General features: G+C 41.1%; 1 protein-coding gene across 5 annotated transcripts in view; it reads left to right on the forward strand.

Annotated features, from left to right (window-relative positions):
- The window catches only part of PID1 (phosphotyrosine interaction domain containing 1), a 220,099-nt gene that overhangs the window by 13,486 nt on the left and 187,819 nt on the right, over positions 1 to 18,794 (forward strand). Inside the window, exon 1 of one of the 5 annotated variants that reach the window (XM_041767578.1) lies at positions 5,127 to 5,146. The exons of 2 other annotated variants lie outside the window; for them this stretch is intronic. The gene's annotated coding sequence lies outside the window, so the exon portion shown is untranslated. Of the gene's footprint in view, positions 1 to 5,126; positions 5,147 to 5,185; positions 5,421 to 10,975; positions 10,996 to 18,794 lie in introns of those variants that run through there. 2 more of the 5 variants (XM_041767577.1, XM_041767580.1) reach the window with 2 other exon arrangements.

Genomic DNA, 18,794 nt, shown 5'->3' on the forward strand with positions numbered 1-18,794 from the left:
CTAAAGTTTTTCAGATGAAAAACTAGGAAGCATTGAGGGGGGAATACAAAGGAGATCGAAAGCCAAAGGGCAGGCGTCTTGGGGGAAATAGAGAGTATTTCTTTAGGCTATGAGTCTGGCTACCTGTGGCCCATATAGGCTGTTGAACAGGGGAAAGGTCATGGGGTTTTTATCAGGCACCTCTGGATGTAAATCTTGCTGCCTCACTTATTAGAAATTACTTCAGGGCCTCTGATTTGTATTTTTTCAACTTTAAAATGGGGGTAGTAACATTTAGCTCTTAACTATTCATTGAGGTGTGGAATACAGAGAGCATATCATGGTAACTGGCAATTATTGGGAGTCAGTAAATACTAATTTCTTCCCCTATTTTACTTCCAAGGGTGAGCTAGGAATAGCAGCATAGCATCTTAGGGCTAGATGGATAAGAGAATTTTGGTGTTTCTCAAAGTGTGTTCCATGGACCATGAATTTAGTGAGCTACTCATGTGAGTCTTGCCACACAGGATTCAGTCTTTAAATAGTTTTGGGAAGCAGTGGGTGAAACAAAGTGAGTCTGGTTTACTGCAGGACTTCTTGTGGCCTTTCAGATGCCAGTGCCCCGTGAATTTCTACGTGGGAGAAGAGAAGCCAGCTCTTTGTGAAGAAGCATTCCGCAATCCAGAGCGCTTCAATCCACAACTTGAACTTCTTTAAGTTGACAAACTGTGGGCCTGAGGCTTGGCTCTAGCTTACAAAAATATTTCCTTTGGCACCTTCAGTATCTATAAAAACTTGACAAATTAGTTTCCAGGATTGAAAAATTAGAGGAATTTATAAGGAAATCTGGATTTTCTGATTCTCTTAGAGAATGGGAGGTTCAAAAACCCCAGTGGGTTCTGACATGGTGACCATTGGCCAGCGCTGTTCCATGTGGAGGGGAAGCTTGTCCCAGTCTTACAGAGTGGGTGTCACTAAGTCACATAAGCTGATGGGCCTGGGGTGTTGGGGTTGGGGACCGTGGTCTAGTTCAGCTCCTTTGGCTGGTGGGAAGAATAAATCCAAAATTCATGTAGTCCTTGGAATCAGGACAAGGTTCTTGGTCTTCTTTCAAAGGTCAAGGTGATAGAATGTTGTGTGACTGTGTTTATTTGCTTAGCATCATTTTTTGCTCTGCAGGCACAACTCCAAGAGCCCACCTTCTGCCTGGAGGCCAGTTCTTCTCCCCCTCTTTTTTGGGATCTGTGTGTCAGAGTTTATATGATTGGAGCAGGAACTAGCTGTTGCCCCTTCTCTCCAGTGCACACAGAAGCCTGGGAACCACAGGTGGCCTTGGGCATGCCATTTGCTGATCCTGAGCACAGGAGAGGGCTTCCAGGCAGAGGTGGGAGGCTTCTCTGACTTTTCACTGTATCCACATCCCCCGCATATCCCATGCCAGGCAAGTGGAACTTTCTCATTGTTACAATATTGGCTCATTTGGGGGCATTTTTACTGCCAAACGTTGGAACAGATTGCTTCCAAAAGGGGAGAAATTGAGAGGTTGGAGAGTAGTTTTTTTAGTTTAATGGCATTCAATGTTTTCCTCGCAGGTTATCAGCCTATGAAGAAATGCTCAAATGTTATTTCAGGAAACCCAAACTTAAAGACATTTTTAATAGTGGCAACACCTTCATATTTGAGGATCCCTGTTTCCAAACACACACACACAACTCCCAAAAAAATCAGCCCCAAAAAACCAATCCCAAGCCATTCAAAAGCACACTGTAAATGTTTTCTGATCCTCTTGGGAGCAGATCTGCTACTTCACTTATCTTCTCAGATATGCTGCTGGTCTCCTTAGCGCTGCCCATTCCTGCAGAAGTATGAGATTCTGATTATTTTTAGCATGAAAAGGACACGGAGTTAACCAGGAGGTGGCTTAAACTATAAACCAATGAATTAGACCTCTCACTCTTACCCATCAATATGGTCCATGAACGCACAAACATTGTGTATCTCCTGGTTCCTCTGAGTCAAACCATCTAGTTAGGTTTGACACAGTTCCCTATTATTCCTCCATTAGACCCCCTTCTAATTAAAGTTTATGACTATATTGATAACTATTCTGAAAATTGTTGCACATGGTAAATCAGACTCAGAGTTGGGTTATTATTCATCTATCTCCTCTCTAACCTAATTTAATCTGTTTTCCTACAGCACCTTTTATTTTTATTTATTTATTTATTTATTTATTTATTTATTTATTTATTTATTTGAGAGAGAGAGTGAGAGCAAGAGAGTGTGAGCAGGAGAAGGGCAGAGGGAGAGAGAGAATCTTAAGCAGGCTCCATGCTCAGCACAGAGCCCAAAGTGGGGCTTGATTTCAGGACTCTTGAGATCATGATCTGAGCTGAAATCGAGTCAGACGCCTCACCCAATGAGCTGCCCAGGTGCCCCCCAACAGCATCTTTTAAAACCAGAAATTCATGTGAAATAGTTTCTGCTGCACAACATTAACTCTGTCATAGCAGAAAGAGAAAGAGATCATGCTGGCTCCAGAACATAAAGCTCTTGGCCAGTCTAAAAGCTCAGAAAATACACTTACATGTTAGATCCTTATGTAATTCCGAAAAGATTGGTGTTTGGTTAGTTAAGAAAGAAAACCAAGTGCTTTTGAAGTACTTTTCAGTAAAAGATAGAAATATCACTGACACAGTAAAACAAGACTGAAACAAAACCCCTCAAATACTAGTCATGTAATGAAGGATTTAGTTGTACCTGAAAACCTAGGAGAGCTACTGTAACTGAGCCTGAAACTTCCAGCTCTGAGCTTCCTGGCAGCCTAAGTAAGAAGAGAAACGTAATGAGTTACTTAGCTCTCTTATCTAATAGAAGAATCTCCATCAACTCATGTGGAACCCTAAATGTTTTCCTAAGTTGAAGACCCTAGAACTTACCATGTAGTTCTTTATATGGGACATTGTGGCATAGACCCTTGGGTGATAATACTTATAGTACTTTTTGACAGAGTGGGCTTTAGAAGTTGAAAAAAATATGTTTATTTTTTATATGGTGGCTGAAGTGGACATCTGTAGGGTTTTTCTGCCCTGCTTCATTTCCCATCTTTGGTAACAGCACCCTGATCTCATTTTTGGGAATTATTCTGTCTCTCCTGTTGGGGTGTTTGGGGGTGGGTGGGCTCCATTTACTTTTGGGAGAGGGATTGGTATCTAAGTTAATCAGACACCCTCTCCCAAAACTGGGAACTGGAGCAGGATGGCAAAAAGGCTGAAAGTCACCAAAACTGGTTATTCTGGCCACCAAGATCCATAGTCCTGCTGCACAGGCCCCAGGAGCTTCTTGATCCCCGTCCTTTCGGAGCTTGGTCCTCCTGTCCTCCTTTCAATCTGGTATCACTCTGATAATCAATTTTCTTTCTTCTGAAGTGAGCTGGAGTTGGTGTCTACTGCTTGCAACCACAAACTCTGATATACAGGAAGGATTTTCCTTCCTATTTGGCCTTTCAAATTCTGTGTCACAAAATGTTCTTATGGAGCAGAGCTTGGCGTGTGGAGAAAATCGAGACAGCCATGCTGAAGGGGTCTCCGAGATGCCAACCAGAAGGTCTCATGGACATGCACCTATCCTTTCTTATGGGTACCCTTTCCTTTTTTTTTTTTTTTAAGATTTTATTTATTTATTCATGAGAGACACACACAGAAAGAGAGAGAGAGAGACATAGGCAGAGGCAGAAGCAGATGTGGGACTCAGTCCCAGGACCCCGGGATCACGACCCAAGCCAAAGGCAGAGGCTCAACCACTGAGCTACCCAGGTGCCCCTATGGATAACCTTTCCCTGTCAAAAGTCTGCTTGCTCAACTGGGGGGTGAAGGAAGGATGCAGACATTTCTCTCCCTGGAATTCTTCACGCACATAGCCTTGTAAGTGCCATTGAACAAAAAGAATCCTCATCATCCCATAGTCCTGAGTCCTGGCCCATCGCTGGAGAATGATTTCTGTCCTTGTTTATAAGGGTGTAGCCCTGCTATTGGCATCTGCTATAAATCTTAAGGTTTTTATAACTTGGATGTCACTCTCACCTTTCTGCCAAATCTCTGTACTGAAAAAGCGGCCCATCATTTTAAGTAATGATGCTTTTACGACGTCCAAAACAAATAAAGTAGTGTGGGTACACACTATAAAATGAAGCCCTCTTGTCTCTGCATCTGGGGCAGAAATAGTGTCAAGGATGCAAACAGTCATTTGGGCCAAAATAGCCAAAGAGATGGAGTCTCAGGCTGAGTCTCGGTTCTCGAGAAACATTTGTTGTAGTTGTTGGTTGAAAATGTGAATGGCTCCGTAAGTTCACTCTAGGACAGTGTGGGCTCTTTTAGCCCAGAAAGTTAAATACGTCCGACTTTGGCAGCCCTGACCTTCGGGGTGGAGAATGTAGTTCACTAGTCTTCAAGACCTGCTTTGCCACTTTGATTTAATACAAGGCGGAAATCTTCAAAACAAAGCTCTCTGAATCCAGGAAAGTTCATCTGGCATCAGTTAGCTAGGGCATTAGCTGGGGCACCCCTCCTACCCCCCCCTCCACCACCCCCCTGCCCCCTCCCACACCCCACCCCCTTGTCTTTTCTCTAGGAGCTTGATGCTTTGTAGAAAATGAATGGCTTTGCAAAAGTGCAAATTTGGGAGAGCGCGTTGTACAACCAAAGAAAATTCAAATTAGCATTCCCCCTGTGGGAACCCTCTTGGGAAAATGGAAGTTATACTTAAATATTCACGTTCAGAGGACAGCCAATATGTGTTTTGGGATGTTGACACACTGAATGATACAGCTCGGTGGTTTTCGGGGAGTAAGGTGGTCCAGAGAAGGAAGAGCGCAGCGTCTAAAAAGCGCACTAATTGGTGTTTCCTTCCCTCTGTTGTGCTGGTGGTAAATAGCACAGGCTCAATGCTGATCTCTTTACTCCTTGGCCCAGAGAACTGACGTTTTTCTTCATAATGTAATTTAATGCCCTGGTTGGACAGAGGCTGGCCCGTGAGATATGTGTGTGCTCTGAACAGGAGGGGACGTGTGCTGGCAGGGTACCTTGGGGCAGGGCAAGCATTCAGCAAAAACTTGGAGGGAGTCTTCTGGAAGTAAAACCCAATTTGCAGGGATCTCTCTACTCAAAAGGTAGACTTGCTGGGTGATTTGGGATTTGGGGCCGGATCTGTGTTTGCTCCCTTTTGTGTGGATTCCCCTTTCTTTTCTCCTCTTGCTCTCCTCACAATGAATGGGAGTGAAGCTCTCTCCACTCCTGAATTTCTCCGAGCTGTCTTGCTGACTGCTGTAGCATTCAGATATTTTTTTTATAGCTCTCCCAGGGGGCGATGGCCACCTCTCCTTTCTCCTGTCTTCCTTTTCAGCAGCTAAAGGCTCTTGGTCGGCTGGATCACGGCTCAACTGGGTAAGTTTGACTGTTGCTTCAAAGCCATTGTTTTTTGGGGGGCTTTTAAAAAAAATTCTCACTTTTTGTTTTGGCTTATGGTTAAGAGCATGTGATCTCTGCCTTAGATGGCCATCAAAACTCATTTATTGGGTTGTAGATGGAGAGGAAAAATGGATTCATTTCGATCCAAGGCCTGGAAGAAATTGATAGACTGTTGATTGCTTGTAAAATGCACTTTAAAAAGTCCTTGTTGGAACTTAGCAGATGCCTGCTTTCATTATGTTAAGAAACCGATGCTATTTATCTTTCTTATTTCAATCATTGGCCCCTCTAAATAGGAAATTTAACTTTGATTCAAAGCTATTAATGCCTGCTGGTAAATAAGAAAATGCGTGATAGAGCAAATTATTTTTCATCTCTTGCATTTCTTATGGGCATCCCAGACTCAGGGGAATTTTTATGTAGCATAACAATTTCATAAGTGTTAACATGTTTTTTTAAACTTCACATTATAAATAGGAGCAGAAGCCTGCTTCAGAAATTTAAAACTAGATTAAAGTTGGCCAGAGCAGAAGGCAAAGTCATGGCTCTATTACAACTCACATCTTGGGGTTTTGGGTAGTCTACTGACAATGCGGTAGATTCAAATAAAATGCTCTTATTAGGGATTAATGCTTTTTGACCCGTGGATCTTGGAACTCGAGAGGGTCATGGAGTTGTTGTTTTTTTTAAAGACATCTGTGAACCCTGGGGCACCTGGATGGCTCAGTTAGTTAAGTGTCTGCCTTTGGCTTGGGTCATGATCCCAGGGTTGTGGGATCGAGCCGCATGTCAGGCTCCCTGCTCAACGAGGAGTCTGCTTCTCCCTCTCCCTCTCCCTCTCCCTCTCCCTCTCCCTCTCCCTCTCCCTCTCCCTCTCCCTCTCCCTCTCCCTCTGTTTCTCTCCCAGGCTTGTGCTGTCTTTCTTTCTCAAATAAAATAAACAAAATAAATAAAATAAATGAATAAATAAAATCTTGAAAAAAAGACACCTGTGAACCCCATGTGCATTTTCTATAGACCAAAAACATATACTTTGCAAATGTATCAACTACTTTTCAACTCTCGTGTGCTTTATTGAAAGACATATTATTTAAAATCATTACTGATTCATGGTGACTTTTGGACTTTATGCATATTTTCAAGCACTGAATATCAAAGTGCTCTATGTGGTCAGCAGCACTGTGGACTTAAGAGGGGTGTTGGCATTGAAGAGACACTGGCTTTGGATTTGTCAGGATGCGTCACCTCTTAAGTCCACAATGCATCATCCCTCTTATTTATTTATTTCAACAAATGCTAGAGATCTTTTATTGTTGGGTGAGGAGCCAAACTGACTGAGGAGATGGGTCTAAAGAATTGGTTCTTGTGCTTGGGAAGGGTTTAGTCGGTTAAATATAACACAGATTGTTGTTGTCATGGAGGAAACTTCCGTCCTAAGATTGCGGAGGGCAAAAGAGGAGAGAGCCTTTGTAATATGTCCCCTTTGAGTGGGAACACGAAAGCTTCCCTTCACGTCCTACCCTGGGGGATGCTAATGTCTCAGGAAATGAGGACTGTGTGTGGCTGCATATTGGCTGGGAGAGCAGATATTTTAATTGGGCAAGTTTTTGCCTCAAACTGAGTCAGAGTTCTGTTATTAAGGTCAAAGGGAAAGATGGCAACATCACATCATCTTGCCACAGGTACTAACTTGAAAATAATGGCAGACATGGGCACTCTGACACCCTGCGATTACGTGAGTTTATTTGCCATTGAACCCCATGTGGTTCCCCCTGTGGTCTGGTGCTGTCATGTTAAAATTGACACACAGGGGATCCCTGGGTGGCGCAGCGGTTTGGCGCCTGCCTTTGGCCCAGGGCGCGATCCTGGAGACCCGGGATCGAATCCCACATCAGGCTCCCGGTGCATGGAGCCTGCTTCTCCCTCCGCCTGTGTCTCTGCCTCTCTCTCTCTCTCTGTGACTATCATAAATAAATAAAAAATTAAAAAAAATTAAAAAAAAATTGACACACAGTCCTCGGATATGAACCGTTAGTTGATGCTGGTCCCACATGGTCTCAGATGGTTTTCCGGTCCATCTTTTGATAAAAGCATGTTGAGCAACGGCATGTGTTGAAAATTGCCAGGATCACTGAGAAAGGGAGACTCTCTTTGTGATTAAAATAAGAGTTTCCTTTAAGTATTCAGAAGTTTAGAATTTTTATGTTTGTTTGGACAGATGTTATTTGGCTAATTTCTTCTTGGAAGAAAATGTTATTTAGTTGATACTGCTTGTTCTTTCGTCTCCTATCTCTGCAGTTTTTATTTTATTTTTATTTTTTTTTTACACATCGGATGTGAGCAGATTGTATGGAACGAGGCCAAATGAGCGTAGATATTGGCTATTAGGCAGGTTTCCTTTCCTCCCTTCTGTGGCCAGTGTTTGTAAAAGATCTGTCCTTCTGAGATGCTAAGTTGTTGCTTTGATGCTTGGGTTCAAACTCACGTGCCATCTTCATGTCTCTACATCTTTAAATGCATCTTGGACCATTTCCCACATTTTGTGTGTTTTTATGTTTGATGCTTTCGCTAATGTTTCCTTAGTTTGAAATATCCTTCATCACTTGTATGCTCTGCCGAGGAGATCATACTCCTCCTGCAGCAGAAGAAACTGCCCTTCTTCTGCCTTTCTGACTCTCCAAGTGCAGTGAATCCTCCCCTTCTTCTAAGTGTCCACAGTTTGTGGCACTCATCCTGTTTATTTAGCTCATTCTAGTTTTTGTTTTTATTAGAGTTGCTTGTAGACTTCCATGTCCTAGAAGCCTCTGAGCCCTAGGGGCTGGGAACTGGGTCGTTTTTCCTCCCTGTTTATCCATTGCACCTGGCATAATACTTGGGATGTAAAGCTGGGAGCATAATGCAAGCCCAGTAAATATATTTATTTCTGTAGTGCTTCAGTGAACTAACGATATTTTATAATTTATTTGCTATATCTTAAGTTCTTTGGAAGGAAAGAAGGGAGGTAGTATGGCATACGTGTCATTATAAGTCAGTGAGATGCTAAGAGTGGGGTTTGACTTTTGCATTAAGGGGAGAAGGGAGGGAGGGAGGGAGGAAGGGAGAGAGAGAGAGATTCTTGTATTTATCTTTAGAGCCAACTTTTAATAGGGAAGCACGCAACTCTATGAGTCTATATTAAATTCTCTAGAATATATCCTGTATCTCCTTGACATTTAAGTCAAAATATCATATATTCATCTTGTAGCTAAGTTATTGCCTGTTTACTGTAGGGATATTACCTGTTATATTTAGTTTCAGTAATGTGAGAGATGTCAACACTCAGAGCTATTCATAAAAATAATAATTCAAATATAAAATGCAGAATTTGTTTTGTTTAGGGTTACATCTGTTTCTTGGTAATGGTTGAGTTTTAGATGGGAGAAATGTTTCGGTTGATTTTCCTTATATAAGATGAAATACTCTCCAGTTGAGCATCTTCAGGAAACCTGGAAGCCAGCTTGGTTTCCATTGACCAAATCTGGCACACACTGACCCTCACAATAAATAATAGCTGTTGTGTATTGTAGCCCATTGAATAAAATAATTATCTCTGAGGCTATACTGAAGATAGAAACAAATAAATAGGTGAGGAAGGAAAGCTCTTCCTTATTATACGATGTCAACTAATAAAGAAGGTGAGAATGATGGAGCTAGAAGACGACCATTTTGCAACCATCATAATGATTGGTCCTGGCTAGCATCATTAGTGAATGCTAAAACAGGTGGATGGTTGTTTGATTTGGAACAGGGTTTTCACATAATCTCATACATAGTATATCTCCACAAATTATCAATGGAAAAGAGGGAAAATTGTAACTTTTCAGTGAATAAATCACATGGGCATCACCTTAAACAAAGACTCAAAGTTAGCATCACCCGAATTGGGCAAACCGTTACTGGGTGTCTCCTGATACGGTGCACTGGGAGGTACCATTTGCAGAGTATTCCTGTTTCGGGAGCATGTACTCTACAAAATAACTGGGACGTGCTCTTAGAAAATATAAATGCCAAGAAAGACAAAGAAAGGCCAAGACACTGTTCCAGACAGGACAACCAAGTGCAGTACATGATCTTGAATTGGATTCTGGGCCAGGAAAATAATTGCTATAAAGGACTTCATTGACATGGTTGGTGACATACTTTTATGACAGTTATGCAAGAGAGTGTTCTTGTTCTTGAGAAATATATAACAGAACGTTTTAAGTGTGAAGTGGGGGGGTGACATCTGTAGTCTGTATCTTCTCAAATGCATGTGAGGGAAGGAGGGAGGAAGAAGGGGAGTGAGCGGGAAAGAGGGGAGGAGGAGGGAAGAAAGAGAGACAGGAGTGGGGAGGAAGGGGAAAGGAGATGGGAAAGTGGGAGAAAGTGAATGAATGAGAGCGAGAATATACTGTAAAGGAAATGTGGTTGTTAAGTGTTGCTGGTTGGTAGATCTGGTAAAGGGTATAGCTATTCTTGCAATGTTTTGGGAAATCTAAAATTATTTCAGAATAAAATGCTAAACAAAAAACACATTACATAGACATGTTTGCAAATGCCATTTCTAATGGTTTGGGGCTGGTGGTAACTGAACTGTCTGAAGCATGAGGACAGGGGCAGTTCTGTTTCATCCCTCACCACGCACCCAGTGCAAAGCCCAGGACCTGGCAAGAGTAGGCAGTTTGCAAATATTTGATGGACACATGGATTGCAGGGCCTTGAGGTCTCTTGAACTGTAGAATATGGATCTTGGCACAATTGCAAATGCCAGTTGTGAGTATCTATTTGATGATTTTTGAGGTTCCCTTGCAGCTAGTTACGGCCATATAACAGGTTAATGGTAGCCAGTGGGATGTCAGCAGCAGTCTTACAGGGAGGGTACCTGCTTCTCAGGCCCTTTCTTGCTCTTTTCTGGTGGGAATGTGAATGCAATGCTTGAAGGTTGAGGGGCCCTCGTAGACCATCTTCGGGGAGCTCTGTGCTCTGGATGGGGTACAGAGGATAGGCAGTTGGGACCTTGATGCCTGGGAGCTGCCACACTAGCCCTCAGCTGCTTACCCCAGAATTCATTTATATGAGAGAGTAATAAACATCTGTCTTCTTTAAACTACTGCTATTTTGCCATTTCTTTCATTTGCAGCTGAAGCCCATCCTACACGATACACCGTACTCTCTAAAAATCATCACTCTTGAATTTTTGTTCCTCTGTGCAGCTTTGTATTCAGTTTGTCACGTATACACATCGACCGTGGCAATTCTCTGGCCTTTTCTTCTTCTTCTTTTTCTTTCTGTTTTCCCAGGGTAGGAGTTTTCTTATTTTGATTGGGATTTTCTTTCTGTCCTTGAGTTGGTGGGTTAGAATCTGGGGCTTGGGGGACATCACATGCTGAGGGCACCCTCCTTTCTCCCCTGTCATAACAAACCTTCTCCGTTTTGCAAATTGCTAAATTGGCCTGAGAAGATTGTGAGAACTGGCTTTCCTTTAGGAGATTTCTTGTTCTGACAGACCCAGCTGGGGACCGGATGTGCAGAGGTAAGCACTTGCGATAATCAGAAAATAGGAAATTTTAACTGTTTCCAGTTGCCAAAAACATTTTGCTTCAGTGGCAGGGTTCGGAGCAGGTTTTAAAAGTGCTCCTCCTGCCTGGTGAGTTTTGTTTAGCACAGCTTTGTACTTCTTGGAATCCACTCATGTTTTTACTTGTCCGGCGGCCGGGTCTTCCTTTGGAACTATTTATTGCCACGAAGGTTTGTGGTGCATCCAGCCCCACAGATAATAAATGGGTGTGGGTGCCCACAGCACAACATAAATAGAGGAGCTGACTTACAGCTTGTTTATTGTTAGACTGGTATGTAAGCAGCAGAGCTTTAACTCCCCAATTATGTGTGTGTCTGTTTCTGGGCTGTGGAACTCAGGAACTTGAAAATGGAATTTGTATGATGTTCAGTTGTTTCCTTTAAAGGACTTCTTTTTTAGGTGTTATGTGAATGAAGATTGTATTGGTTTGCATAGTTCCCATGCTCCTCCTATTTCATGACCTGGAGGCTCTGCAGTACGAAGGGTCATTCCTTCCAGTGGGCTGTATTGACTACTGGTGCTCTGGCTAATGTCAGTCTGAGAGATGCTTGAAGATTATATTTGGAATTGCTATGGGTGAGGTCCACAGCTCTTTAAACTCCAAATAGCCTCGGGCAGGAATCAGTGATGGCTATCATATGCAAATTTTGATCGCATTCCTACAGAACAGAGAACAAATAACTTATTTGTCTGGAGTCACCTGATGAAGTCCCTGTCAGTTGGGTCTGCCAAACCAAACAACGAAGGAAACTCAGCAACCAGACAAACTGGAACCAAAATGTAGATGGTTGCATGAAATATTCCCTGGGCCCCAGTGAGCCTGGTGTGATGGGGATGGGGTGAGACTGGGAATCAGGATGTTTTCATGTGAGTTTCATGTAGGTTTCAGCCCCCCATTGCGCAGTCTCACTGCGACCTTGGGCAAGTCACATTAACTTCTGAGCCTCAGTTTTCTCATTCAGCAGAATGAGTCTGGTACTAGAGTTCTACATAGATGAAAAGGTGTTTTATAAACTGGGAAATAGACTCAAGTATTATTTAGCAGTGAGCTAATTAAAAGAGGGGTATTGCCTTCCCCCTACGAGCTCCAATGCTGATTTTCCTGGTAGGGAGCCCTGCAGTTTCATGATCTAAGTAATCTAATCGTTAAGAGTTTGTCAGAATATTTGTATGATCTGCAAAAATAGACTCTGGTTAGAATGAGTAACATTTCCATACTTTAAGGATTACTACTGTTAGTGAAAAGTTTTGAGAGTAATTAGGCATAACAAAATTGCCTTTCTCCCTTGTCCATGAGCGTCTGTGGACACCTGTGGCGTTTACTAGGAAGCTTGGGGTGTTACAAGAAGCATCATTTTCATCTTGGCCCTGCTTGGGATAGAGGGGCATGTATCCAAAGGAGAAGCTTTATGAAGTCGTGTGTTCCAAGCTGAATTCAGAGGAAAAGCAGTGCTAGAGACTTAGTCATGCAGAAGAGTTTCAGACTGCAGGTGGGTTTTTGAGAGTGTTGTCAAGGAAGAGATGCAAATGCCATAATTAGTTTGGACAGCTCTTTAAAGTGTAAAGAAAAACATGTCTACTGGCAGAGATGGAATTTGTTACACGACAGATCTATATGTGGGATTTGATCTTAGACAATTGAAAAACAAGTAACATTCTGTTTATAGTATCTGAAGCTTCTGGTCATGGAGTTTTGAGGTTCTCCAGGATGGTTTCCCTGCCTCCGTAAGCACCAAAGTGTCTATTGCCATGGCAGGTTCATACCTAACATTGCCAGAAACAAAACACAGATTGGGGAGGATTTTGTAGGAAGCCTCTGATGGGAATTTAGAGAACAAAATCTGGGAAATGAGGTTCTTAAGAGGAAGTTGAGAAGGAAGACGATGTAGTTTCACTTTGAAAAGAGTAGAGAATTGCTTTTGCTGAATAGAAAAAGTGTTAAGATTACAGGGATTGAAAAAAATATTTTGTATTTGTAATAAAGCATTATTTGGGCAACTAAATACAGATCAATGGGAGAGAAGATAATTGGTCATTTTAGGAGAAGTTACATAATTTTGATGAGTTAAAATGAGGAAAAATTAAAGGATTTTGTAGGGTTGAATCTTTTTTTTTTTTTTTTTTTTTTTAAGAAGTGGTGTGTGAGTCAGGATTTCAGGAAAGAGGGTCACAAATATTTGTTGGTGAAAACAGTCATATTTGGTAGCTTTGAGGGAATGCCCTACAGATAGACTTGATTCCTGTGCTAGTTTTCACAGCTGGTTGCAATTGTTTGTATGACAATAAGAATCAGGGATCCTGGGTTCTGTATTTGAAAAAAAAAAATGATGCTTAAAAGTTTGGGGAAAAAAGTTTGGAAATTTGGATTGTGGTGAATGTTTGACAAGAATCCCTGATTTCGCTGCCTTAAACTGGGATCCCACGTCTCACTAATCTGGTGGTTAAATAAGGTTGCACTAATTTTCTGTTGAAAACTAGAAGGTAACATATTTTGTTTACACAATGCTAGTTTTTGCTTTATTCTTATGTTTATATTAGAAATGAGTAATTTAGTCTCAGAGAAAATACACGTGGGGCTTTCTGCCAAGACCCAATGCCGAATGTGAGTTTTGTGATTAAAGTATCCAGTATTAATCTTTGCTCGACAAAACCAAATGAAGGTTTTAAAAATTTTATATGATCTGAAAAGAAAGCATTATAACTAAAATGTAAGATCTAGGAAGAGTTGAGAGTTGCTAAATTGGGCTATGGCCAGTACAGATGTGACCTTCATCTTGTAAAACGAAAAGATTTTCAGTTCTTTTGGTATTAGAGGAATGCAGATAAAGGTGACTGTAATTATGATTCATACTGAGTCTCCTTGTTTGATTGTTGTCCTTGGGGGTGAGATTTGCACTGAGGCCAATATTTTGCTCCATTCTTGTTTCTCGTTTCTGGGCTTTAAGATGCAAATACTGCATATCTGTAGAATGTTAGCCACAGAAATGTAAAGATGATATTCATTTATAAATTCAGTAAATGTTTATTGAATACCTCCTGTGAGCCAGATACTATGCCGGGCATTGTCTTTGTCTTCTGGGAGCTCACAGTCTTGAGATCACAATAGACATATGAACATGTAATTATGGTTCTGTAATCCAACAGAGAGGGGCAATTGTGAACCCTGTCCTGGATGGAAACCCTTCACGGAGGAGGAGATGTAAGCTATTTGAGGATAAATAGGCATCGGTTAGGTAGAGAGGTTTACCCTAGGGATAAGTAAGAGCATGGGCAGAGCTGGGAACTTGGGCTTGTCCAGACAAGACTGAGCACACCACATGAGGCTGGAAAGTAAGGGGGGGACTGGGGTGAAGGAATGTAGAAGCCAACCTGTAGCGAGGCATGATTGGGAAGGAAGGGTCTCATATGGGCACTTTCTGAGCATGGACTCCATCTTTTAGGCATTGGGAACCCCTTGGCAGCTTATAGGAGGCAAAGGCGAAAATGTATTGGTTTTACGAATATTATTCTGGCGGTGACATGGAAGATGAATTAAAAGCAGGGAAATGAGGAGGCTGTTGGAAATGGTGAAGGAAAAAGGGGATGAAGGTGTCATGCAAAATAGTGACTGCTGGGGGTCAGGGGATAGCAGAGGTATGAGTGACAGGTATGCAGCAGAATAGATTGACAGTAGGTTAGGGAGGAGAGAGAATGCGAAGGATGATGTTGAGGTTTCTGGTCCAGGCAACCGAATGGAACATCATGCTGCATATGGAGCCTGCTGGGATCTGTAACTGAAGGGGCATATTTCAGGTGGCAGTGGGATATGGTGGGGGCAGAATCACGAATTGTCCTTTCAGACCTGTAACTAACTATTTTAGCTTGTGGGCATGCAGTTCTAGTTGTTATGTGGAGTACGTGAGTCACAGCAAGTGGTGTGAGTTTTGATTTTAGCTGGCCTCTAATTAGGCAGAACAGGAAAACTATATTTTAGTTGTTGGATTAATTTTTTTTTCTACCTCATGATCCAAAGGCAAAGATCTCTGCCTTTAAAAATAGCTATTTACTGAACAATAACTCTGTATCTGCTCTTGCGCTTGAGAGGTACTTGTTGTTGCAGATATTTTACGGGGAAGGAAACAGATGCTTATAGAGGATGAGTTTGCCAAAAGTGGTAAAGATGGAATCAAATCAGGTCTGCATTATATGCAAGCATATTCTTGTATTTGATTCTTGAAAAATGATAACTCTTATGGAAAAATTATTGAAAAAGTAGGAAAAGATTCCATTTTAACTGCAGCAGATACATCATAAGGTATTTTGGTTCTTATTTGGACTTTTAGGCCAGTTATTAAAACTTTTCTGCCCATCTGCAAATTTTGTATTACTTAAAAGCTCACCGATGCCTCAGAATAAATATAGTTTGAGTATTTTTTGGAATTATATTGGAAGAACATCTTGAAAACCTGTGCTCATGTAAGGAATGATTTTCCTTCTATTTTATTTGTGCAAAACTCAGATTTTCTGTGGTTAGGTAAGTAGCATTTCATAGTCTTTATTTCTGGGTAAAATAATTTTTTTCCTTCAACTGAGGACAAACCTGAACTAGACTCCCTCCTACCAAAGAATAAAAACCAAACTTCCACATGTTCAAGGTGATTAGTCCATAGCTCACCAGCTTTTTAAAGCAAGAAATCAACATTCCTGTTAACCATAGAATGACAGAAGAATCCAGATTCCTAAACTGTATCATCTAACATGTTCAGTGTAAATGAAAAAATCTGGCAGGAAAATGTAATACATAGCCAAGAGAAGAAGGAGTCAATAAAAATAGACCCCAAGAAGACATAGATGTTGGAATAGTAGGAAAAGACTTTAAAGAAGCTACTATAAATATGTTTAAAGAATGAAAATTTTTGTTATAAGGAGTGAACAGTAGAGAATCTCAATAAGGAAATGGAGACCATACAAAAGAACCAAGTAGAAACTCTAGAATGGAGCAATAAAATATCTATAATAGAAAATTTTGCTCTATGGACTTAATCATGGATTGAAGAAGGAAGAGGAAAAGGTCAGTGAACTTGAAAACAGATCAGTAGGTATCAATCCATTTGAAGAACATGGAGGAAAAAAGGAAAAGACTGAAAAAGCTTAACAGAACCTCAGCAACTTGTGATACACATCAAGCAGTCAGGATACGCGTGTAATTGCAGTCCCAAGAAGAGAAGAAAGAGACTGGGGCAGAAAAAAATTCAACAAATCATGTTTAAAAATTTCCCAAATTTAGTGAAAAATATAAGAAAACTTTTCTTTTTTTTGGAGAGGGAGAGTGTGAGTGGGGGTGGGGTTGGGGGGACAGTGGGTCAGAGGGAGAGGAAAAGACAGACTCTTAAGCAGGCTCCATGTCCAGTGCAGAGCCCAACTCTGGGCTTGATCCCATGACCCTGAGCTCATGACCTGAGTTGAAATCAAGAGTCAAATGTTTAATTGACTGAGCCACCCAGGTGCCCTTGAAAAATCTCAATTTACAGTTCCAAGAAACTTATCAAATCCTAGGTAGGAGAAACCCAGAGTAAAGTACACTTAGGCAAATAATAGTCAAAGTACTGATAATTAAAATCATGAGAATTATCGTGAAAATGACTAGAGAAAAGCAATTCGTTACATAAAGGGAACTGTGCTCTGAATGATCACTGACTTTTCATCAGAAATAATGGAGAGAAAGACATTATGGCAATGATTTCTTTCAAGTAATGAAAGAAAAGAATACTCTGTCAACCCAAAACTTTATATCTGGGGGAGATATACCATGAATATGAAAACAGGATTTTCTGCTTACTAGTAATTTGCTTACCTCTGAGCTGAACCAAGTGAAACAGATCTGTACTTTATAGATTTTAATTGATTTTACTTTAGTAAATCGAGAAGTTCTCTGAAAAAGATACCACATTCACCAATTTCCAAGGTTTCTTCTTTAATACCATAAATCATTTCTTCACAGGATGTCTTAGGGGATTAGCTTTATTTGTAAGATGCTTCTGGAAATATGAAACTTCAGGAATGGAAAATGATATTACTTATTGTTCATTTTTATGTTCAGGATATCTCTGGGATGTAGTGATTTGGGGAAATTATTGGCAGTATATCTATATCTGTAACAATGAAAATGTGAAGTCTTACCTACCTTGCATTTTCTTCCTTCTAATAACACATTTTTAGGTTGAATGGCTTTGGGTGGTTGCCAGGTGAAATACTGTCCAGCAGGGCTAAATTGTCCAATGTTGCCTCTTTAGACGCTTTTAAGTCTAGATGAAAATAGGACTCCCACCTAGAGTTCTCAGTGCATATTTTAGGAGCATAATAGTACCAGGAATGTAGGTTGAGTTGGATTGCAGTGAAATTATTACCCTTTGTATCTCTGTCTTACGAGTGCTTACCTGTGCTCTTATGTGCAGTTTAATCATGAAATTTTGTAAATTAATGCTACAGTAAATGCAATTTGTATAAAGGTAGTCAGAACTACATTATAAATGATGTGAGCCATCTAGCTCAAATGAAGTTTCAACTTCTTAAAATAATTCACTGAAGGATCAAGTGGCTTAGGTTTCATTGCTACTGAGCAACATGACCTTCTCTTTGAATATATTTGCAAAGGGAGCTTAAGAGATCATGATTCACAAGGTTTGTTTTGAATTTGTTGCTTGTCCTCCTCTCTTATTTCTCAGTCTGGTTCTAGGAGTCTAACATATTTCCTTTCCGTGGCTGACTTTGAACCCTCCCCATGGACCACACTAAGGCTCTCCCACTGCGTTAGCACTGGTTGACAGATGACTGGTTGTGCTTGTCTTCTTGCCTGTGGCTGTTAAGGAGATGATGTAGATTCGTCTCCCTTTCTCTGTCTTGTTTCCTCCAGAAATTTTTCGGTCTCAGTCTCTTTTCCCTCTAAGTCAAAGATGCCTAACTATAGAATAAACTTCTAGAGCAGAAATTCTCTAACTGGTGATCCCCAGAATTCAGCACCAATCGCTTGGAAACTTGGTAGAAATGCAAGGTATTGGGTCCTCCCATGGATGTCCTAAATCTGACACCCCAGAAGCAGGGCCCAGCAATCCATGTTTTCACAAGCTCTCCCAGTAATACTGAGTCTTGCTGAAATTTGGGAACCACTGATCTACATTAAGGAAACATTTTTGAATAGTTCTTCTGTCCTGCTGGTTATTCAACAACAAAAGTAAAAAGCAGAACCCAAGAGTTCTTGGTGCTGGTAGTGTGGGCTGTTGGATGAGTTCCTTTCAAGCCAGATGAAATACTTTCAATAATACCAATAACAATAATTAGTAATAATAAAGAAATAATAGAAACTAATATTTATAGTGCATTTTTCCATGGGCCAAGCCCTTTGCCTGCCTTATCTCCACTAATGATTACCATATTCCTGAGGTCAGTACTGATGTGATTGCTGTTTTACAGCGAAGAAACAGGTTTAAGGAAGAAGTTGGCCAAGGCTGAGGTATTCAGTAGGACAGCCAGGATTATGATGCTGGTCAGACTAGCACAACAATGTCATGACCCACTTGGTAATGCTATCTGAGACTTTGGGCAGTGCCTCTCTCTTCCTGTCCCAGCCTGTATCTCCTGGGGAGGCTGGAGACCTATTTGTAAATGCAAGAAGTGGAGCCAAAGTTCATGTCATTACAGATAAGCTCATGTCTTACTTACTTAGTTGTGATTTGCCCCGCTCTCCCAAATTAATATCCAGAGCTACTTTGATCAAG

The sequence above is a fragment of the Vulpes lagopus genome, chromosome 8 (genome assembly GCF_018345385.1).
Source record: "Vulpes lagopus strain Blue_001 chromosome 8, ASM1834538v1, whole genome shotgun sequence".
Taxonomy (NCBI): Eukaryota; Metazoa; Chordata; class Mammalia; order Carnivora; family Canidae; genus Vulpes; species Vulpes lagopus.